The sequence below is a fragment of the Aotus nancymaae genome, unplaced genomic scaffold (assembly GCF_030222135.1).
Source record: "Aotus nancymaae isolate 86718 unplaced genomic scaffold, 86718_ANA_hifiasm-v0.15.2.pri h1tg000067l, whole genome shotgun sequence".
In the NCBI taxonomy this organism is placed as follows: Eukaryota; Metazoa; Chordata; class Mammalia; order Primates; family Aotidae; genus Aotus; species Aotus nancymaae.
Genome location: NW_026988482.1, coordinates 7,634,823 through 7,658,428, shown reverse-complemented (window position 1 = coordinate 7,658,428; position 23,606 = coordinate 7,634,823). Strand labels below are relative to the sequence as shown.

The window sequence follows — 23,606 nt, the reverse complement described above, 5'->3', positions numbered from 1 at the left end:
CAGCGTCTCCTGACCAGACATAGCAGAAAACAGACCTGGAGTAATGTAGTGAACCCAAATTAGCCTTTTTACAAGCTCATTAAAGCATAACGTTTAACATCCTTTGCCCAAAATACAACCGAAAGAAGAAAGCCTCCTTCTCTGGCTCCCTACTCACTCATATCTCCTTCCCCTCTTTCCACCATCTGTCTCCTGATAGGCAATCGTCAAAGCAGGATCTTGGATGGGTAGGTGTCTCCTTCATTGTCAAGTCAACACAACCAAAGTTCCTGGGAAATCCACTGCAAGCAACTCCAGTGAAACTGCAGAATTCCAGGCGGGGGGCAGATTTACACTCTGGTGGTCCCGAAGTCCGCCAGCTCCTTTCATGTTAAAATATTACTATCTTTAGGAACGTGGAGACAGAGTTGCTAACCTGAATTGCTGTTTCTTAGGAAGCAGACACGTTAGCAAGTAGTATAATAACTGGGCTTTAAAAAATAGACAACCTTAACGGAACAGACTATCTTTAACAACTATATTTTACATTTTGCATAGTGCTTCTAAAACACTTTCAAATAAGCTTCTCCATTTAATCATTACCCTGAGATGCATGTATTACTATCCCCACTTTGCAGAAGAGGAAATTGGGGCTTAGAGACTGAGATCTAGCTCTTTTGACTCCATCTAATTCAAAATGATCTATTTATTATTCTGAACCCAGTGGCTTCTCCGTTGTGCTTTTCTTCAAGCTTATCCGCTGATATTGTGAGAATTTTCCCAGCTTGCCTTGTGGAGGGGCCCCAGTCAGGCAAGGGGCAGTACTTAAAAGTTGTCCAGTTGCTAGTACTTAACAGAGTGCCAGAAAGGGCTGTAGGGACCATTTCCAGCCTCCTTATTTTACTAATAAGAAAACCTAAATGCCTACACTCCTGTTCATGATGAAACTGTGACCAGGAGCTCTTGGTTCCCCTGTTTCCAACCCACAGTCTCGCAGTCTCACTCCACCACAGCCTTCACAGGCAGAGGCAAGAAGAAAGTTAAGGTTAGGACTCGGCTAGTATCTGTTCCCATCCTGTCACTGTTTGGTAAAATGGAAAGACCCTATTAATTATGAGATCATAAAATATTAGGTGGAAGACAGCTTGTAGATCGTCTGGTGCAATCCTTTGTGTTCTGTACATGAGAAAAGTCAGCCCTAAAAAGGCGAGCAGAAACCCCCCAGCCCAGCCCACCTTGCTGAACTCAGCTATGCTCCAAGTGTCGAGTGCTGTTCGCCCAGCTTGTCAGAGACAGTGGGACTAGAAATTTCCAGACACAGGTACCTGACTCAGCCCTCGCTTTGCCTTGGCAATGCAGCTCAGGCATCAGCTTCTGGCTTGGATGATGTGTTCCCAGAGCAACATGGTGAGTGTGAGCTGCCAACACTGAAGTCTCGGGAATGTAAAGTGCTGAACTAGTTAAACATCCAAAAATGCTCCATCTCTCAGAAACAAGAGTGACTCATCACAGCGCCTGAGCTACAACTGGGAATGGCATTAGGGTGACTGTGGGGGCTAAAAATCCATGCCCAGAAGCCCCCAGCTTCCTTTCCTGTGGCCCTTTGTTCACAGGTCTTTTCTCTGAATGGGAACCAACACATACACGCTCCACTGCCAAACCCAGCCCTCCTCCGCCATGAAGCCTGCCTTGACTCTTTGAGCCCAGCGGAGGTCTCCTTTCTCAAGCCCTGAGACTCTGCCCTGTACAATTTGGCGCTTGATTCCACACCGTCTTTCATCGCTTCTTAGCCATTGGAGCATTTGTTTTGTAATGACACGTCTTTGAGGGGAGGAACTAAGCTTCCTCCTCCACACCCTACAGTAAGTCTCAGAGTGTCATCACAGAGAAGAGACATGCTCAGACTCACGGACAGTCCTGACTTCAAGACTCTTTCTGCTTTATCTTATGTTTGCACATACAGCAAACGTTTCACTGTAGCTTCAGCCATCTCAAATAAAGAGCTCAGTTGCAGGGCTTCCGTCAGCCCAGGCAAATTAGAGAAAAGTCATCCTTCACTCTGGGCAGACCGGCGCTGCCAGGTTGTGTAGCCTGAGTTGGATTTCAGCCCCTTAGCTGGTGCCCTGCGTAGCGAGCCACATAAACCACCTTGGCTCTGGCTCCTCGCGAGAGCAGCACCAAAGACTCCCTCCCCGCAGCGCTCCTTTCTGATGGAGAAGGCCTACCTTGGGAAAGCTGGCATCAGACCCTTCCCAGCTTGCTCCCTAGCTCATTTCCCGTCAAAAACAAACAACAAAAAATCCATACTCGCCAAAGCTCCTCACTACGGATCCCAAGGTCTACGCTCCCGGAAGAGCATTTGGAGGCTCCCACAATTCTACCCCAGCCTTCCTTTCTTCTGCTGGGAAGGCCCAAAACTCACCGTGAATTGTCTGACTTTTCTGCTTTTGCTTTCTTCCAGCCTAGATTGCCCTTGTCCTGTTGATCTTTGCGCAAGATCTCTATTCCCCTTTAGAAGCCTATGCCAAACCCTACCTCCTTCATGACGCCTTCATTAGCACTAATTGTTCCTGCTGCTGCTTCCCGCCCCTCCCTCTGTGCCTTCCACATTGCTTCAGCCTCTATTCCAACCCTTTTCCTCCATGTTATTAGCATGTAACTCAGTCCACGCAGCCTTCTCTGAACTCATCCTGCAGCAACCCAGATGCCTCATGTGGCTCCATCCTGAGCTCCCAAAGGAATTCATTCACAAAGAAATTGGTGAACAATATTGGCTTTACAAATGATTTCTTCCGTTGGACCAGGGACTGCCATGGCCCACCCCACAGCAAACTATTTACCAATCTTTGCAAGCATCTCCCCTGTCCAAATCCCTGCTTGGCAACTCCGTCCTCAGAGTTCCTCCCCTCTCATTACTCTTCCCCAGCGTGCTCTCAAGCAGGCTGAGGCTCCACGCTCAGTCTCTGCATGTCTTCCCCGTCTGTTCCATTCAACTCATTTCCTTCCTGTCCTAATAGGCAGAGCAACTTCATGTTGTCCTAACTGCTACTTGCAAACATGTACCCCAAGTCCATTACGATGCTCAAACACAGGGTCTCCTTCAGCTTAGCCTTCTTTAGGAGTCAGGAATAGACAGCCAGAGTGTTTTTCTTGTGACATGTGTGTGCATTTTCCTCCAAAGAGCCTGTAGTCAAAAAAGCAAGGATTGTGTCTTCCACATCCACGCGACCTAGCACAGTGAAAATATACACAAGAAACCTGTGTTCACGGTTCTCCTCTTCCATTGACGAGGACAGTTCTAAGCCCTTTCTGTCTCTCAGTTCCTCTTTCCTCCCAAGTAAGACCCAGGACTGGAGTTAAGGGGAAGCACCTGAAGACAGAGTAGGAGTTTAACAAATACTTGTGAAATGAATGAGTCAGTGACTGAAAAGGAAACAAGAAAAGATAAAAACGAACTTGGAGGGCATCCTCACCAAGATGATTTCAGTCTAGCTGAAGCGAGCCTTGAGAACCGACCCAGGGTGAGAGAATCAGGTGTGAATCCCAGAGGATAAGAGGAGCTGCACACACAGGTTGTGGTATCAACTCTGCCTTCGTCACCGCGTGGAACCTTGAGGAGATCTCTCAGCTGTTTCTCATCTGCCTCACCAGCCTGCCTACAGATAGCCCAATATGGACACCACCCAACAGGGTCCTCAGGGCTGTTTGACCTTCACGTTTGAGGCTTCTTCCCCAAAGGCGCAGACACCCAGGGTCCTTCGGCGCCTCCACATTCTGCAGAAAGCTTTTCTTGGCTACAGTGCTGGCCTGGGGACCTTCACTGCCCGCCGGCAGAAAAGAATTCTCGGCTGTGGAAACCTCCACATATTTTACAGATGACAGTCTCAACGCCTAATGACTCTAAATGTGGTGTGAAATGGACAGAAGTCATCCTGCGTGACATGCTTGAAATAGTGTCACCACCACCATCACCCCCGACGTGGACCCACTGCACGTCATGGAAAGAGAAGCAACAAGTCACAGTGCCTTGGCCAGTGCGGCTCCCCATTCCCCCCCTCATCCCAGCCCCTTTTCTGTGCTTATCTACGTTTTTTAAAAAGGAAGGGATCTATTTGCTCAGCGGGAATACAGTCCAAGGTCACCTAAAGGCAAAGGAGAATGGGAATTAAACACTCCCAGAGCCCAGCTAAGCAGGCTGTGCCAGTCTCCACCATGGCTACCAGGGGAAAAGCTTTTCAGGTTGAACGGCCACCAATCCACTGCCTCCGAGGTCAAGGTTGTCACAAATGTCCCCCTGGACAGGGTCAGTGATTTGGAATCTAGAGATACTGAGTTCCTGGGAAACGAAGAGAACTTGTTGATTCTACATTTTTATTTGTTCTTCCATTTGGTCGGGATATTAAGGCAGCCTTGACCCGAGTTGAGAAAAGGAAACGCCCAGTCGGTATTTGTTTGTCAAGCAGTTGCCCTTCGCCTCCGGGGACAGGGGGCCTCTGGTACCCGTCACTGCGGCCCCCTCTCCACAGCCCTAAGCCTGTAACTCCTCCTCCCAAGCCAAAGCCCTGTCAGTAAGAAGCGTCCTGATGATGCCCGCGCCCAAGTTGCACCAAAGGGGGTCAGGCTCCCAGGGAGCGGACGGACCCACGTTCGTGTGTGCGCACGCGTGTGCATGTGTGGGCGCGCGTGTCTGTGTGTGCCGTGCGTACGCGCGCGCGCCGGTGTGTGTGGCGGGGGCGGGCTCAGCGCCCGGGGGCAGGGCTCCGCAGTGAGAGTGGCAGCCGGACTTGCCAGGCTGCGAGGGGCAGGGCACAGAGCCGCAGTGCCGTAGTAGCGGGCCACGGAGATAGACGGCTTTGGAGCTGCGGAACCCCGAGCACAGGTGAAGACCCCGGCGCTGCCGCCCGCAGCGTGGCCGCTGATCTCCGCGGCGCCCCTCGGGCTGCATGCCCCCCCTCCCGCAGAGGGCCGCACGGGCGGGAAGACGCCCAGACGCCAGCTTCGGTCCCCCTTCTGTCTCTCGGTTCCTCTTTCCTCCCAAGTAAGGGAATAAACCGCGAGGAAAGAGCGCCCCGGGCCACCGCGCGACCAAGTGTTGCCTAGTGAGGTAAGACGGCGGCCGGCGCGGCGGAGGGGGTCCCGGCTCCGGGACCGCCGGGTGCAGCAACTTGGAAAAGGAGGGCAAAGCGGGAGCCGGTCTCGCGGCCAGGGAAGGGGCTGCGGCCAAAGCCACCGCGCCCACCCCGACAGTTCCACCTGCCGCAAAGCCCCGCAGGAAGGGGCGCCCCGCTCGAGGGGTGCAGGCTTGGGGAAGGCACAGGGTGGGGCTCGGCTCTCTCTGCGACTGGGAGGCCCCCTCAAGCCTCCAAGCTGTGAGGGTGGGGGGCGGCCTTGCTCCAGGCAGTTTGCTGAAGCAACTGGTCGGATTTCCGTCTTCTGGACTTACCTTGGCTACTCGATACCCAGTTCGCGCTCCAGGCAGTCGGAGAAGCGGGGACTGCTTTTCCTAATGTCTGGCCGCCAAAGCCTCCTGCCGTCCCGCGGGGTTCTAGGACTTTGGGGGCACGCCACCAAGCCCCCGAGCAGGGCGACTTAAAGGGAAGCTGAAGAGAACACGGACGCCTCGGAGAGTAAGGGGGAAGGGTCAGGAAGAGAATCTAAGGTTGATGTGTGTAGTCTCGGAGTCACAAGATGTGTCCGTGTGTGTGTTTGTGTCTTGAGAGGTGCGTACCCAGAAATCACCTGTGGGGCTTTCGCAGACTCCACCGGCCCGCCTCCCCTTACCTGGTCTGAGATTTTCGTCCTCTGAGGGAGTGGACTGTAATTAGGGGAAGGGGCTGTGGAGTTCTAAAAAGCCCTACAGGTGATTTCACTTGCTGCCCCCATCCCCGCCATCACTGCAGTGGAAAGCGTGGGACCAGAGCTAGAACCACCACCCAGATGGGAGTGATCCAGCTGCGAAACTCAGGGCGGCGGTCGAGACCCCTCCCCGCGTCGCCCCCCGCGGCGGGAGGGTCTGCTGCAGCGCGAGGCGGTTGGTGGCTGCGCCGCAGTGGTGCCCGGGAGCACTGTGAACCCGTGGGCGCGCTCTCCCGCGCTGCGCCGCTGCCTCCCCGGACTTCATTAGCATACGATGACCTCTCTGTGGGGAGGAGGGCCTGGGAGGGCTGTTTGTCATTCCTTTATTTCGGGGGCTTGGGGGACGACACTTTGGATCTGGAGCTGAACGCCAGGGGAGTCATGATGAGAAACAGCGGTCAGGATACAGGAATGGAAATGGACCCTCTGGACTGGATGGGGTTATCAACTTTGTTATTTGGTGCTTGGGATTCTCTGTCTGTAAAATACAGCTGGCAGAGCCACTTGCTGGCGCACAGGGCACAGGGCACCCTGGTTGTCAATGAAGGAAATTAGATCATAGAGGGCAAATGTCAAGGTTTGGTCACGAAGCCAGGCACAGACACACGATGCGTTATACTTTATGTCCCTCTCATTGCAGCCATGTGTCTAACCTAGGAAGGGACGTCACTGTTTGTCATGTTAAAAGGCTACATTTGTTGGAGATTCCAGTCCGAGTATAAATTCTACTCCTTAAATAAAGCGGCTGCCACTAAGCTAACTTCCCTGTCTACTCCTGATCTATGACTTTTTTTGACAATCACCATTAACGTCTTCATCCAGCACTATAGGCATTACTGCAGGTATCTTTCTGGGAGGGGTTTTGGGGTGGGAAGCTAGCAGATGAGTCTTTCCCACCTTAGAGTTTTATGTAGTGGTTGGTTCAGATCAACCAAGACATGGGGAGAAAACGGTAAACATCAGCGTGTCTTGAAATCTAGACTCTCAGAGACAGGAGTAACTACGAATATCATCTGTTCCAGCTCCCCCAACCGCTCCAACTCCCCACGCAACACCATCAACAGATGGCAAGGATCCCTCCAACCCAGGCACTCCCAGAGGCTCAGGCTGTGCATGTGTGAGCCTCTGAGAGGAAAGAATCCAGAAGGCAGAAACTCTCTCCTCTCCTACTGATGGGAGTCGGTGGATGCTGGCCCCACCTCCTCCCCTGAAAGAGAAGGGGGAAAAGGGTAGGGAAGTACCCTTTCTTTGTGGTAAAACTTTAAAGCTTTTAAAATATATCTTATTGTATTACATCATTATGATGTACTCTTTGAGTATAAAAGTAATTCATGTTCATAGCCAAAAAATTGGGAAGTTAAAAAGTATGCAAATATCAAATAAATCACCCAAGATCCTACCACTCCATCGCACATGTTAATATACTGGCATATTTCCTTTCTGTCTATTTTTATGCCTGGAAATCATACAATCCATAGAGAGCCTGCATTTATTAGGTGCCTAATAAGTATACTTTGCATGGTGTTAAGTTTTATATTCATTATATCCTTTAATCCTCAGGAGTCCATCTGAGGTGAGTATTGTTATTATCAATCCCATTTTTCTAGGGTTGCATTTTTCTAGGGTTCTAAGAGTGCAGGTGATTTGCCCAAGTTACATAGCTAGTACGTGGCAGAATCAGGCTTCAAACCCAAGCTGTCTGACTCAAACATGCAGCTATTGCTTCTCTGCTTTTTTCTTAATTAGCGTTGTAGCAAAAGACCTTCGTGAACATGGTTTTCCTGGCTATATGTTATTACACTGTCAGTTATTTAAGTTGCTTCCTGTCTTCAGCAACTACAAATAACTCTGGCAAAGTCTTTACTGCACACATTTCCCATTACTTCCTTTGGAGAGATTCCTAGAAATAGATCACTAGGTCAAAGGACATGAATGTTTTCAGGCTCACAGTATACATGAGAAGCCATTTTTCAAAAAGGGTTCACCAATTTACGATTCCATTAACCGGAAGCAACTTGGCCATAGTTAAGGCAGATGACCTTTAGGAATTCAAATAGGCCAAGGCCTTGCATGACCAAGCCACATCACATGAGCATTCTCCAGTCTCACGGAAGAAGGGATCACACGTATCACCCTGCTTTATACACTCAGGAGTGATTATGGAAACCATACAACATAAAGCTATACCCATTTTTATGTGAGCAAGTATCAGCTGCAGAATTCTCTAGCTAAATGTCACATACTAACTTTGAACAAAGGAAACCATCATATAAGATATATAAATGTGTATAATATCCCACTTCTCCATAAAGTCATTATAACAGCACTCACTCCTATGAACGTCCATCATGATCACAGCCGGATTCAGCAAGCTTAACTCATCAGCAACAGCTTCTTCACATACTGGCCATAGTCACAGAGTTGTTTGTACCAAGTATCAGAATTCCACAACCAAACCATAGTGAGAGCTGATTTCACTTTGTAAATAAGAATTTCTCTGACTAAAAAAAAAAAAAAAAAAAAAAAAAAAAAAAAATCAAGGCTAGTAACTATTAGTAGTAATAAAACAATTTAAAAATAAGATTAAACCCAGCTGGGTACAGTGGCTCATGCCTGTAATCCAGCACTTCGGGAGGCCAAGGCGAGCAGATCACGAGGTCAGGAGATCAAGACCATCCTGGCTAACATGGTGAAACCCTGTATCTGCCAAAAATACAAAAAAAAAATAGCCAGATGTGGTGGCAGGTGCCTGTAATCCCAGCTACTCAGGAGGCTGAGGCAGGAGAATTGCTTGAACCCAGGAGGCGGAGGTTGCAGTGAGCCAAGATCACACCACTGCACTCCAGCCTGGGTGACAGAGTGAGACTCCAGCTCAAAAATAAAAAATAAAAATAAAAAAATAAGATTATACCTATCATTAAAAAAAAATGTATTCAGGTGGAAAAAATATGTGGCTGGCAGAAGAGAGATTGAATTAGGCAATACAAAACCACACACACACATACACCACACACACACACACACACACACACACACACACACACACATGGATTAGAAGAAAACAAGTTTGCCCTAGCTACAAGTTGTTCCTAGAGCCTTGTTGATCTCCAAGCCACCTCTGCCCCCAGCAGTGTGTTTAGTTGCCCTGGAATATAATCTGTTGTTGCTCCCACTCTGAGATCAATTTATGCAAGATTTGGCTTAGGTCCTGAAACATCCTTCAGGAAGCCCTACCCTGTGCATAAGCTTACCTCACTGTGGTAAAGGCACTTATTTGCATTTCTCCCACTGAACTGTGAGCCCCCTGAAGGCAGAGACCATGCCTAATTCTGTTCTGTATCTCCAGCACCTGAGACAGTACCAATCCATAAGCAATAATTAAATGCGATGGATGAATAAATAAGAGAATTTTCCAGTCCCGTACTGGATGCTTTATGTGCCTTTCTCTTTCAGTGCACCTTTATTCTGCTCAGGCTAGTCAGTCCTGGAAATGTACCTGAAAGGTGTCTAGAGCTGTGCTCTCTGTTTCCACATGTGACTATTTCCATGTTTAATTTTAGTTCCTTAAAATTAAATGGGCCGACGTGGTGGCTCACACCTGTAATCCTAGCACTTTGGGAGGCCGAGGCAGGCAGATCACGTCAGGAGTTCGAGACCAGCCTGATCAACATGGTGAAACCCTGTCTCTACTAAAAACACAAAAATTAGCCAGGCTTGGTGATGCACGCTTTTAATCCCAGCTACTCAGGAGGCTGAGGCAGGAGAATAACTTGAACCTGGAAGGCAGAAGGTTACAGTGAGCCGAGATGGCACCACTGCACTCCAGGCTGGGAGACAGAACAAGACTCCATCTCAAAAAATAAAATAAAATAACAAATTAAATTAAATTTAAAATTCAGTTCCTCAGTCACACAGGCCACATTGCTAGTGCTTACATGCAGCATGTGACTTCTGGCTACCATATTGGAGAATGCACACATAGATTTCCATCATTGTAAAAAGTTTAACTGGACTTTGCTAGAGTATGAGCTTGGTGCAAGCAATGCGTGTGTCTATGTCTGTCTTGTTTTGCACTATATCCTCTGCACTGGCACAGAAGAGATGAGGGAGAAGAAGATAAAGGAGGGAGGGTGGTAGTCAGCGTTATGGTAATAACAGCAATAGCATTTACTGGGCACTGACTCTGTCCCATATTGTGCTATGTTCTGTACATGCATGACTTCACCTACTATTCACATCACTACTTGCCTGGTATTAATCCCGCCTCACAGATAAGGAATCTGAGTCTCAGAAAGTTTAAGCAATTCGACTGTGGTCACAAAGCTGTTAGGAGAGTCTGAGATTTAAACTCAGGTCCATATGATTTCAAAGCCTTTTCTCTTTATTTATCTTCCCTTTTTCTCTTGGGCCTTTTGCTTTACTGCCTCAATAACTGCTGTGTGTGGTGATGTGGATTAGGATTGCCATGATCTTGGCTTCTTGGGAAATCATGGAAAGGGGACTTTTGAAAGCTTTCCAAGAGAAATGATGGGTATCATTTGTGACTCTGAATGACATATTAAGAGTGTGAAATTTTGCTCATGGCCTCAAGAGGACCTGTCCCTGGAGGGGTGAGGGAGGGAGAAAGGAACCTACCCACAGTGTGGCCGGACCGGAAGACCAAAACGTACGAGAGCAGATCAGTCAATCACCATAGTCCGTGCCTCTCCTCAGGGAGTCCTGAACCACCTCTCAAGATCTCGCAGCCCCTTCATGGAGCAACTTGGCTCTCAACTCCCTGCCCAGTGCCCTTTCCAGGCTCCTCCCTACCTCACAGGCCATTTGCTCTAGTGGCCTCACTATTATTATCATCACTCTTGTCCCAGTTTTCTCTAATTTCTTTATTCTTAAAGAATAAAGTGCAAAATTTCAAGGGAGTCGTAATCAGCATCGAGAAGACTGAAATTACCACCTCCTCATTCTATTTCCTATTTCTGTTAAAACTCGTTAAGGTCTAATTAAGAATCTATACCATTGACACCTGTTGAGCTTAATATCAACTGAAGTAACCCAATTCTCTTTTAAACTTGTTCTTGAATCGCATTGCCCACCTGCATCTGCTTGCCTTCACCCCAGACAGTGCACACCCCCCACAGCCACTCGGGTTGGCAATGTAGGAATGTGATGGTAGGGGTGATGATGGTAGTGGTGGTAGTGGTGGTAGTGGTGGTAGTGGTGGGGTGATAGTGGGGGGTAATGGTAAGGTGATGGTGGTGGTGCTGATAGTGGTGGTTGTGGGGGGTGACAATAATGGTGGTGATGATGATCGTGGTGGTCGTGGTGTTGATGGTGGTGGTGGTAGCAATAGTCATGAGGGTGGTGGTGGTGATGGTGATCATGGTGATGGTAATAGTGTTGGTGGTGATGGTGATAGTAGTGGTGGTGGGGGGTGGCAATAATGGTGGTGATGATGATCGTGGTGGTGGTAGTGATGTGGATGGTGGCGGTAGCAATAGTCGTGATGGTAGTGGTAGTGGTGGTGATGATCATGGTGATGGTGGTGGTGGTGGTGGTGATGGCAGTGGTGTTGGTGATGGTATTGATGGTGGTGGTGACAATGATAATGGTGGTCGGGGCAGGGTGATGGTGGTGATGGTAGTGGCTTCCTTACTCTATGGTTCTGAACAAATTAAGGAGCATGGTCTAATTACCTCAATTGCACACTGTCTCCACACTCTGGGGTGTTATTTAATTAGGATAAGAGATAGATATTAATTTGGGGCAGATCTAAGAATTTCTAGCGTCATGGAAAATGAGCTCAGAGAAAGAGCCAAGAGAGCATCTGGTTCTAAGCCTTCATCCTGAGAAATAAGGAAACCTCCATCAGTAGAAGTGCCCTACCTCGGGTTACAAGCCAGAACGGGAGCCAGGGTCTCGCCACTCTGACCAGCGCCTTCTCCAGGGCATAACGCCTATTTTCAATTTCTTTTCTGAAGAAGCTTAAGCCTTTGTTTCCTGCAAAAATATCCATTTCTCCTCTTGGAATTCACCTCTTAAATCACTGATGCTTCAGTGAAAGTTAAAGATTCTTTCCTGGAATCATGATGTGCTAGGGAAAAGAAAGAAAGAGCTTAAGGGCTCTCATTTTCCAAGTAAAAAATGGAGGCATCTAGAAAAGTCTGCTGTGGCAAGAAAAGGGATGGAAGAGAAAACCTCAATGGCCACACAGCAGCTGACAAAAGCTAGACTTGCCTGCCAAGTCAATCATTCGGGTCCATCACTCCTTTCTGTGTGGTTTGCATAGGAAGTTTTCTCCTCTGCTGGGACATAAACAGTGTCGTCTACAGAGAAACCAAGTTTTCACTTTGCTGATGGCTGATCTAGTGTGAAAGTTCCAAGTAGCCAGAGGTCAGTGAGGCCATTTTGATCCTTAGATGCTGAAATGCTGGAAATGTTTTGACCTAAATGTTTCCATTTCCTACTGCATTTCTCCTCCCCTCTGCTCTGAGAACAGTGGTTCATAGTACTTCACCAGCTCCCTCGGTGTCCCTGCCTTGCAGTTCAAGTAAATAAGCCAGAGAAAGCTCTTTCCAACTCCCAGAAGGCCAGGGTGTCCCTTCCTTGGGAGCCACACAAAATGGGTATACTCTCATCCAGCCCCCCAAACTCCCCATCCTAAGGTCTCATCAGCAATGATGTTCCTGATCCCCAGAACCTGGTATAAAGATATTCACTGGCAGAAGTCGGTCTCTCCCCTTTTCTCATGCCAGCGTGTTGAGCAGACCTGGATGATCACAAAGTGATCCTTCTCAACTATTAGGAAGCCGGTAGCCATATATTTGTTCCTATAGGGGGAAAAGTTCCATTGTGCCCCAAAGTCCACACTGTTCTTTAACCCCTAAATTATGTGAATATAGCAATGCTCTCCTGAGGCTGCTCCATCATTTAACCAGTATTCAATCAGTAAATATATGTTGAGCACCCACTCCATGCCGGTCATAGGACTCATTTCTGATGATAGGACCAACTGGGTTTCCGAGAGCTGAGTGGAACAGAGTCAATCTTTTCTTTTTTTTGAAATGGAGTGTTGCTCTGTTGCCCAGGCTGAAGAACAGTGGTGCGATCTCAGCTCGCTGCAACCTCCGCCTCCCAAGTTCAAGTAGTTCTCCTGCCTCAACCTCCCGAGTAGCTGGCATTACAGACATGTACCACCACACCTGGATAATTTTTGTATTTTTAGTACATACGGGGGGTTCACCCTGTTGGTGAGGCTGGTCTTGAACTCCTGACCTCAGGTGATCCACCCTCCTCGGCCTCCCAAAGTGCTGGGATTACAGGAATGAGCCACCACTCCCAGCTAGAGTCAATCTTTAGATGAGAGTCAGGGGAGGGTCACGTTCTCAGCCTGGGAAGAAGGTATTGGACCTGGGAAATCCTGTAATACTCTCTGGAGTAGATGGGCTTGAACTGAAATTTAAAGGATGCGTGAAGTTAAGTGAAGGAGTGAGGGTAATAAATTCTAGGTAAAGGGAGCCATGTAAGCAAAGGCAGTTCTTGTTATCTATACTTCAGTGTTGCTGGAGCAAAAATTGTGAGGTAGGAAGTTATGGGAGATAAGTCTGGAAATGTGGGCAGGAGCTGGGCCGTGGAGCGTCCCATTTGTCATATTGAAGTGTGGATATTTTTTCTTGTAGCTAGTGATGAGGGGAGAGGCACTGAGAACTCCTAAGTGGGGACTGATGTGGTCATGGTCATGTTTTAACATTAGAGCAACCCCTCAGGCTGCTGTGTTGGAAGGAGAGAAGATAGAAAGTAGGGCTACCCTTGAGAGGTTTTTGAGGGAGTTCCAGGGAGATGAGGGCTACAGCAATGGCAGTACAGGTGGAGTCGGGGCAGAACCCAGAAAGAACTTGGAACTGAGTGTATGTGAGGGGGCTGACGGAGGCAGAAAAGCCAAAGGTGGCCACCAGACTCCTACACCTGGGAGGATAGTGGTTTCATCAACCAAGAAAATAGAGGAACAGGAGCAGGAGTGGGGTTAGATAACGAGTTCAGTTCAGGGCATGTTAACTTGAGGTTTCGGTGAGAGATCCAGATGGAGATGTAATTGGATAGATGAGCTCCGTGGCTGGAGGCCCAGATAAGGAAGTCCTCGGTGCAAGTCGTGGGTGAAACTGTGAAAACTCATGAGATCGGGGAGAGTTGATTTTCGTGTATCTTGATCAATGTATTGCCAGTATCTGAAAGATCCATGTCAAGGCAGTCCATGCCTATCTAGTAAGGAGAAGAAATATCTCACAGCATTGAGAATCTGGGCTTGGCAGTCGAGCTGTCCTAGTAGCCATTTATTGACTCAGACCAGTGTCCACTTCTGCCACGTGAATGGTCAAGCAGGAGGGTGTTTCACAGAAACACTTATGCTCATCTTCCACATTAGAGCTCACAAATTTGTAAACATGGTCTTTCTCTCTAAGCCAGTGGTTCTTGACTCTGTTTAAGGATTAACATTGCTTGGAGGGCATTGAAAAAAATAGCAATTTTGGGTCCCACTCCCAGAGATGCTAACCTGATTGGTCTGGGGTCAGAGCTTTGGCCTCAGTACTTTTTAAAGGTCTCCTAGTGCTACCAACTACACCAATGTTTAGAAGAGTTAAGAACCAAGAACAGAAAATTCAGTGACTTCTCAAATTATAGAACTTTTAATTCCTTAGCTCCTCTGGAAAATCTCCTATGTGTGCATTACAGCTTCTCTAAAAACCACTTTAAGGTGTCAGAATCTAACCTGGATCTGCACACCAGCCATGGTCTTGCTTGCATGGAATCCCGATTTTTGTATTCAGTGGGTATTTCTCCTTCATGCCTGCAAGGCTGATGAAAACTTTGCCAAGACTCCTGCACTTACATCCACTGTCTACCACATTTCTCTGAGTTACATAACTAATGTACCTGTCAAGAAGATGTAAGAGTCACCTGCCATGACTTCTTCTTGTTGAACCTTGGTTAGTTCCAAGGGATTATTTCCTTCTCTTTTAACTGCTCACAAGTCACCACTCAACCCAGCAGTTCTCTAAGTTTCAATTACATTAGAACTTCCTAGAGATTTCTTTTGTAATGAAACGTGGATCCTAAGGCTCTCTCCTCAGAGACTGAGCCAGAGGTGTAGGAACAGAGCCTTGAACCAGCATTTTTAACCAGTAATTAGGATAATTATGATGCAGGGATACCACCTTCAAGAAATAAGGCCTTAAAAATGGAAAATGAGGCATACACATTTAACTCTTACCTTCCATACTTTTTATTGAAATAATCAAATTAATATACAAATATTTGGGAATACTTGTTATGGTACTTACAACTAGAAAAGGATACCAATATAATCCACATGTCAGACATTTTGAAAACATTCCATAATAAAGAGTGTTCACAACAGTGATTGAGGGAAAGACCAACCAACCCATAAGTCATCAGAATGGAGGGAAAAGAATTCCATTAACATCTCCAAAGGTAAAGCATCAGAGTCTGTACAGAATGGAATAAATGTTTGAAAACCCCATATCTGATATAAAATTAAAGTTCAGAATACATAGAGAACTCCCAAAACTCAACAACAGCAAGAAAAAAACACAATTCAAAAATTGATAAGGAACTTGAAAGATATTTCTCCAAAAAAGATGTATGAATAGCAAATAAGCACATGAAAAGAAGCTCAACATCACGAATCATCAGGGAAATGTAAGTCAAAACCACAATGAGATGGTTTTTTACCCATTAGGATAGGTATTTTATATATATATATATATTTTAAAAGAACAGAGAATAGCAAGTGTTGACAAGGATGTAGAGTAATTGGAACTCTTGTACACTGCTGATGAGAATGTAAAGTGGTACAACCACTGTGGAAAACAGTATAGTGGGTCCTCAAAAAATTAAAAATAGAATCACTGTATGATCCAGTAATCACACTTCTGGGCATATACCCCCCAAAATTGAAATCAGGAACATAAAACGGTATTTGTACATCCATGTTTTTAACAGCATTATTCACAATAGCTAAGAGGTAAAAGCAACCCAAATGTTCTTTTATGGATGACTGGATAAACAAAACGAAAATGCATACAATTAAATACTATTCAGCCTTAAATGTGAATGAAATTCTGACACATATTGCAACATGCAACCTTGAAAACATTACACTAAATGAAATAATCCAGTCACAAAAGAGAAAATACTGCACATTCTACTCATATGAGGTACTTCCAGTAGTCAAATTCATAGAGCTGGAAAGTAGAATGATAGCTGCCAAGGTGTGGTGGTGGGAAAGAATGTGTAGTTATCATTTAATGCCATAGAGTTTGTTTTGCAACATGAAAAAGTTCATGGAAGTCTGGGCGTGGTGGTTCATGCCTGTAATCCAAGCAATTTGGGAGGCCAAGGCAGGTGGATCTCCTGAGCTCAGGAGTTCAAGACCAGCCTGGCCAACATGATGAAATCCCATCTTTACTTAAAAAAAAAAAAAAAAATACACACACCTGTATCCCAGCTACTCAGGAGGCTGGGACATGAGAATTGCTTGAACCTGGAAGGTGGAGGTTGCAGTGAGCCGTGATTGCACCACTGCACTTCAGCCTGGACAAGTGAGACCCTGGTCTCAAAAAAAAAAGGAGGTGGTTCTGTGGATGGATGGTAGTGATGGTTGCACAGCAATGTAAATGTACTTAATGACACTGAACTGTATGCTTAAAAATGGTTAAATGGTAACTTTTATGTTATATATTTTTTACCACTTTAAAAAAACTTTAAAATGTGGCAAGAGCTATAGGAACACTAGGTAGGCAGGCGATGGGAAACATTTCTCAATTGAATGCATCCAGTGGCCTCTCCAATGTGCCTTGTGCTGGGGCCATGGGATTCACTCTTAGTGAAGCTCATGAAAACAATATCTAGCAGTTCCAAAGAAGGGAGACATCTAAGAATGCAGAGCTAATGTCAACCTTTAAAATAGATGCTCAAAAAAAAAGAGAACATAAACTTAAAAATCTCCAAGTTATATTTATAGAGATTTTAGAGGATATAGCAGAAACTATCAAAATGGAGCTATCTGAAAGAGAGCAATCTGAGATTGTGAAACTTTCCCTGCTTTGAAATGAAAAATACTTTGCAGAATTAAAATCATGCAGTGGAAGCACAAACATTGGAACAATGCAGAAAGCTAAAGATGAGTTCTCACAACTCTGACAAAAAACATAAAAATGGAATAATGAGGGAAAATGGAGGCTACTATACAACACATTAAACATACAAATACAGAACTTTTCAGGAAAAGAAAATACAGGATATGTTGTAATAAAAAATATGGACAGCTGAGACAGGAGGATTGCTTAAACCCTGAAGGTCAAGGCTGTAGTGAGCCAAGATGGTGACATGGCACTCCAGCCTGAGTGACAGAGCGAGACCTGTCTCTAATTAAAAACCAAAAAAACTTTAATTTACTATGGCCCATGTATACCTACGTAACAAACCTGTACATTCTCCACATGTATCCTGGAACTTAAATTTAAAGTTTTTTTAAATTAAAAAATATATATATTTTCCTGACATTAGTCCAAAATAGTTCATGTGTACTAGGGAAAATGAAAAGTATATTCTGGCGAAAATTATTAATTATAAGAAAAAAATCTGTATGAACACAGAAAAACAATGTTTTATTTTCAAAGAAAAAATAAGCGAGTGTCAGGCATTCTGCAACACTAAATATCAGAAAGAAGTTGAGGTATGACTATGGAATTTTGAGGTAATAAGATAATGAGCTGACCGGCACCATGGCTCATATCTGTAAACCAAGCACTTTGGGAGGCCAAGGCAGGCGGATCACTTGAGGCCAGGAGTTCGAGACCAGCCTGGACAACATGGCAAAACCCCATCTCTACTAAAAATACAAAAATTATCCAGGAATGGTGATGCTCGACCTGTAGTCCCAGCTACTCGGGAGGCTGAGGTGGAAGGATCACCTGAGCCAGAGAGGTGGAGACTGCAGTGAGCTGTGATCACAGCACTGCATTCCAGCCTGAACAATGGTGAGACCCTATCTCAAAAAAAAAAAAAAGATTATGAGCCAGAATTCTGTATTCAGTAATTTGCACAGAAGAAAGAAAGATATTCTCAGACAAAAAAAGCATCCAGCAAGTAGGCCACTGAAATCCTTTACTAAAAGATGTATTTACTTAAACTATTTTGGTCAACAGAGAAATTAACATTAAAGCTTGGGAATGGTAAAGATGTGAAATCAAAGCTGTGGGGTGAATAATCTTCATTAATATAAAAAGTATAAAATAAGCTGATAGAAGTCAGGTCAAATGTATCACATTAAGTGTGAATGGTTTAATCATTTCTATTAAAAGACAAACATGCATTGGGCAAAACCCAATTCTAAATATATGCTGTTTTAAACAAAATGGGACAGAAAGGAGATCAAAAAGGAAAGGGGATAGATATATCGGGAAAGTGCAAACAAAAAGAAGGGAGGGTGATGTTAGTATTAAACTGTGGCTAAAAGTAGAATTTAATACAAAAAATCATTAAATGGGGCTAAAAGAGTTCTTTAGAAGACATAACATTCATGAATATTTTATTCTGAATGACAAACATCAAAATATATAAAATAAAATTCTCAAAACACAATTGCAGAGGGAGACTTTAACATATGTCTCTCAATCTTCAACAAATTGGGTGCCAAAAAGAAATTAGTGTATAAAAATGTTGAGGCTATAAGGAACTTGACGGAATGGACATATATGGGACTTTACATTTTAAAAATAAAATAATATACATCTATTAAAGTTTATGAAATATTGACATATTTTGATCCTGTTATAAAAAAATTCATGATACATTTTTAAAAATTCATGATACCTTTCAAAAAATGTAGAACTTGTTCTGGCAGTAAGAGGCAAATAAAACTGAAGTATAATTACTCTAGGATAATCTATTCTTGAAATTTGATGTAAGCCTCAGACCTGTGTACATTCACTCACCATTATTGATTTCGGCATTCAGTGAGAACAAGACCGAAAAGTCCTACTATTTGACAAGCACCAAGTTTACAGAATGCGTCCTTCTTTAAGAATGAATACAGTAGGACATACAGGAATTAAGGGAACTGTAAAATAAGGGAGTAAATAATACCATATGAAATGAAAATGAGCTACTCCAGCTGGGCCTAAAAGAGTATTTTAGTAGACTAGAATCCACGTAAGAGGGCACTAGAAAGCATGGTCTTTGCAAATCAAAAGAGAATAAGAATAAGGCTGAGATGAAAATGAAAAATGGGATTCAAAGATATGAATGAAATATGGACGGACTGCAAGGAAATTGAAGTACAACCGCAGAATTAAAATTCACTAGCTGGAATTAATGAGCAGAGTTTTCTATCAAAAGTCAAACCAAGTATGTGAAGGAAGTGAAAGCATAAAAGATAGGCAACTGGTACTGAAGCCAATTAAAAAAGATATCTAACTAATAATTATACATCAAGTTTTAAAACTGTATGCAAAAGTAAAATATATTCAAACAGCAGATATGCACTGATACAAAAAATTCTGAGATAAATTTGGATCTAAAACCCCAGATAATAATTTTTAAAGCCTGAAAAGACTGGTATTTATCTGAAAGGATTAGACAGTGAAAAAAAAAAATTCTGAATTCCTTGGTTCAATTATGAGAGAGTCATTTCATTCCTGGCACTTAAATTTAGAAGATAACAGGTGTAGAATTTTCAATAGCCCATCTTCTGAATCAAGGGGTCTAAGAAAACAAACTCTATGTGGCAAACTAAGTATTACTTAAATGAAGGAGACAGCAAGGAAGCATTAAAATGATGATAAAATGCAGCATGAAAATGCTGACACCGAAAACCTCAGTTATAACCATTAACATAAGTGAACTAAATCACTCATTTTTATTTATTTATTTTTTTTTTGAGACGGAATTTCGCTCTTGTTGCCCAGGTTAGAGTGCAATGATGTGATCCTGGCTTACTGCAACCTCCAACTCCTGGGTTCAAGTGATTCTCCTGCCTCAGTCTCCCGAGTAGCTGGGATCACAGGCATGCACCACCACGCCCGGCTAATTTTTGTATTTTTAGTAGAGACAAGGTTTCACCATATTGGTCAGGCTGGTCTCGAACTCCCAACCTCAGGTGATCCACTCACCTCCGCCTCCGAAAGTGCTGGGGTTACAGGCATGAGCCACTGTGCCCGGCCAGTCACTCATTTTTAGTAAAAGTCTTCATATTGTATCGAAAATGAAAATTCAGCCTTATGTTGTTTACCCTAGGCACCCTTAAAACAAAGTGTTGTGCAAAAATTAAAGTGCTGAGAAAAGGTATAGCAGGAAGATGCAACAAAAACTAGAGAAGTCATGATATTGATACAAGATGATGCAATTTATGACAAATATCATTGAATAATACAATGAGGGTTGTTTTCTGTAAGTGAAGCATCAAATTTGCAGTGAAAAAATGTCATGGAAATATACACAGTATATATAAATATAAGCAGCGAATGATCATGGAAATATACACATCAATTAATATTGCACCCCAAACTGATGAAAACACAGTAGCGGTGGAAGATTTCAAAATACCACTCTCAGGCTTTCACATATCAAGTAAACAAACAAAACAATATAAATATGGGAATTATGTAATATAATGAATACTGCTGATAAAAGTATATGCTGCATAATACCCAAAACACATAATAAAATTTCTTTTCTAGGGCTCGTGGAACATTTGTAAAAATTAATTATGCATCAGGTTATAGATAAAACTTCAGCAGGTTCCTCAAAGCAAAAATAGTAAAAATCATAGTTTCTAACTGTTAGAAATGAATTTCATTTACTTATTTATTTTTTAACTTTTATTTTAGGTTCAGGGTTATATGTGAAGGTTTGTTACATAGGTAAACTTGTGTCACGGGGGGTTGTGGTACAGATTATCTCATCACCCAGGTATTAAGCCCAGTACACAATAGTTATCTTTTCTGCTCCTCTCCTTCCCCCCACCCTTCAGCCTCAAGTAGACCCCAGTGTCTGTTGTTTCCTTTGTGTTCATAAGTTCTTTAAGTTCTTATCATTTAGCTCCCACTTGTGAGAACATGCAGCATTTGATTTTCTGTTCCTGCATTGCTTTGCTAAGGATAATGATCTCGTTTTTTTTATGGCTGCATAGTATTCCATGGTATACATGTACCACATTTTCTTTATCCAGTCTGTCACTGATAGGCATTTATGTTGATTCTTTGCTACTGTGAATAGTGCTGCAATGAACATTTGTACACATGTGTCTTTATGGTCAAATGGTTCATATTCCTCTGGGTATATTCCCAGTAATAGGATTGCTGGGTCAAATGATAGTTTTGCTTTTAGCTCTTTAAAGAATCAGCATACTGCTTTCCACAATGGTTGTACTAATTTAAACTCCCAACAACAGTGTATAAGTATTCCATTTTCTCCACAATCTTACCAGTATCTGTTTTGTTTTGTTTTTAAACTTTTTAATAATAACTATTCTGACTGGTGTGAGATGGCATCTCATTGTGGTTTTGGTTTGCAAGAAATGGATTTTAAAAATAAACAACAGCAGAGGGGACTGTCAATAAATTATGTCTATTTACAATAAAATACTAGGTAACCAGGGTAACAGTATTGTATGTAGAGGAATGTTTAATAACACCAAATAATGGTCACCATATACTGCTAAGTGAATAAAAGAAAAAAAAGAGCTAAAACAAATCTGAAATTTTTTTAAAGAAATGACTATATATACATGGATAAATTCTAGAAAGAATTTATAACAAAATGTTAATTGTCATTATAGTTGGATAATGAGATGACATATGATTTTTATTTTAAAATCATTTAAAAATATGATTTGGATTCTTCACTAAGACTAGTATCATGCTCACACTGTTAATAGTTCGTGAAATATATTTTCTTCCACTTTTTTGATAATGAAAATAAGATAGGCCAGATGCAGTGGCTCACATCTGTAATCCCAGAACTTTGGGAGGCAGGCGGATTGTTTAAACTCAGAAGATTGAGACCATCCTGGGCAACATGGTGAATCCCTGTCTCTACCAAAAATACAAAAAAAAAAAAAAAAAATTAGCAAGATGTAGTGGTTCACAGCTGTGGTCCTAGCTACTCGGGAGGCTGAGGTGGGAGAATGGCTTCCACCTGGGAGGCAGAGGTTGCAGTGAGCCAAGACTGCGCCACTGCACTCCAGCCTGGGTGACAGAGTGAGACTTTATCTCACGAAAGAAAGAAAGAAAGAGATAGAGAGAGAGAAGAAAGAAAGAAAAAGAAAGAGAGAGAGAGAAAGAAAGAAAGAAAGAAGCAAAGAAAGAAAAAAAGAAAAAGAAAGAAAGAAAGATTGATTAGATATGCTTGTTTCTGGTCCTTTGGCTTTTTGTGGTTGTTCTCCAAAATTCTTCAAAGATCATCGAAAGTGGTTCAGTAGCCTCCATGAAGTTCTGGTAATCCTCTTTCCCAAGTGAGAGACTAAGCTGTTCTTAGCTCTTATTGGTCTAAAATGAATTGGCCCACTTCCCAGAATTCCTCCAAACTTTTTTGGCCCATAGTGGGGTTTTTTGTTGTTATTGTCATTTAGTATTTCAGATCACTTTCAGTCATTTTTATCACATTGTAATTTTTATGTTTAAGTTTGTGTCATCCTCCTATATGTTCCTTGGTTTGTGTGCCTTTCTTTTCCTTTTTTTTTCAAATGAGAATCCATGGGTGAGTCTGCAGGCACATATTTTTAAATAACTATTTCTTTTTCCTTTTTATTGGAATGATTTTTGAATGCTTCCCCGTTTTGGAAAACTTCAGTCTGCCTCTATTTCAGAATCTCATATAATCATGCTATCTTCTTTTTAACTTTTTGAACTGCCTAAAGCTAGACTTCTTGGCTATTTATTACTGCCAGCCTTCTCCTCACTGACAATCATGACCTCTGAGTTGGAGTGGCTTCCTTCTCTTAATATGTCTCTTCTGCTTGCTTCACCAAGCAGGGTCTTTCTGTTGGTCAGAATGAGGGACAGGGAGAAAAAAAAATTAAATTAAAAAACAAAACATAAACAATGAGAGACAGGAGTGTATCCAGTTAAGCTTCTTCATTCCATGTCAACAAGGGAAATGAAGAGAGTTGTCTGATGATCTATTTTTAGCCGAAAAAAAGGCTTTTTGCAAGTGTTTGGCCAGCACAAGACCACGTGTACTGCTCTATCTTCCCTTATGACAGAATAGCCGTGGCTGGGAATGTACCCTCCATTTCTTCCTGTGGCCAAGCAGCCTGTAGAAAATGCTCATAATGAGATCACACGTGTTCTTTACCATATTCTGCTCACTCATGATATCTTCTAGGTGCTCTATCCTTAGTATCGTGAATTCCTGTAACAAATCAATCTCTTGCTGTGTGGACTGATCAGCCCATCAATGTAGTTTCTAGTATTCTTTATAATTATGTATGTATACATGTCCTATTTGTCTTTGTTTTACCAGCAGTTTCTGGATAGATTCATGGTATTATCCCAGCTCTTTGTTATTTTATTTCTGAGTTGAGGGTTTCACTATATTGCCCAGGCTGGTCTTGAACTCATGGGCTCAAGCCATCCTCCTTCCTCAGCCTCTCAAGTAGCTAGGATAGCAGGCATGTACCACTGCATCTGGCTCTATCCCAGCTCTTTTATTTTATTTTATTTTTAATTTTTTGAGACAGAGTTTCACTCTTGTTG

The 23,606-nt window shown here is 43.5% G+C and overlaps 1 protein-coding gene across 6 annotated transcripts in view; it reads left to right on the top strand.

Annotated features, from left to right (window-relative positions):
• The first annotated feature begins 4,795 nt into the window (after window positions 1-4,795).
• The window catches only part of DGKG (diacylglycerol kinase gamma), a 213,134-nt gene continuing 194,323 nt past the window's right edge, over window positions 4,796-23,606 (top strand). For 2 of the 6 annotated variants that reach the window (XM_012470823.2, XM_012470820.2), the window contains exon 1: window positions 4,796-5,083. The gene's annotated coding sequence lies outside the window, so the exon portion shown is untranslated. The remainder of the gene's footprint in view (window positions 5,084-23,606) is intronic. The other 4 variants (XM_012470819.3, XM_064366908.1, XM_064366909.1 and 1 more) reach the window with 3 other exon arrangements.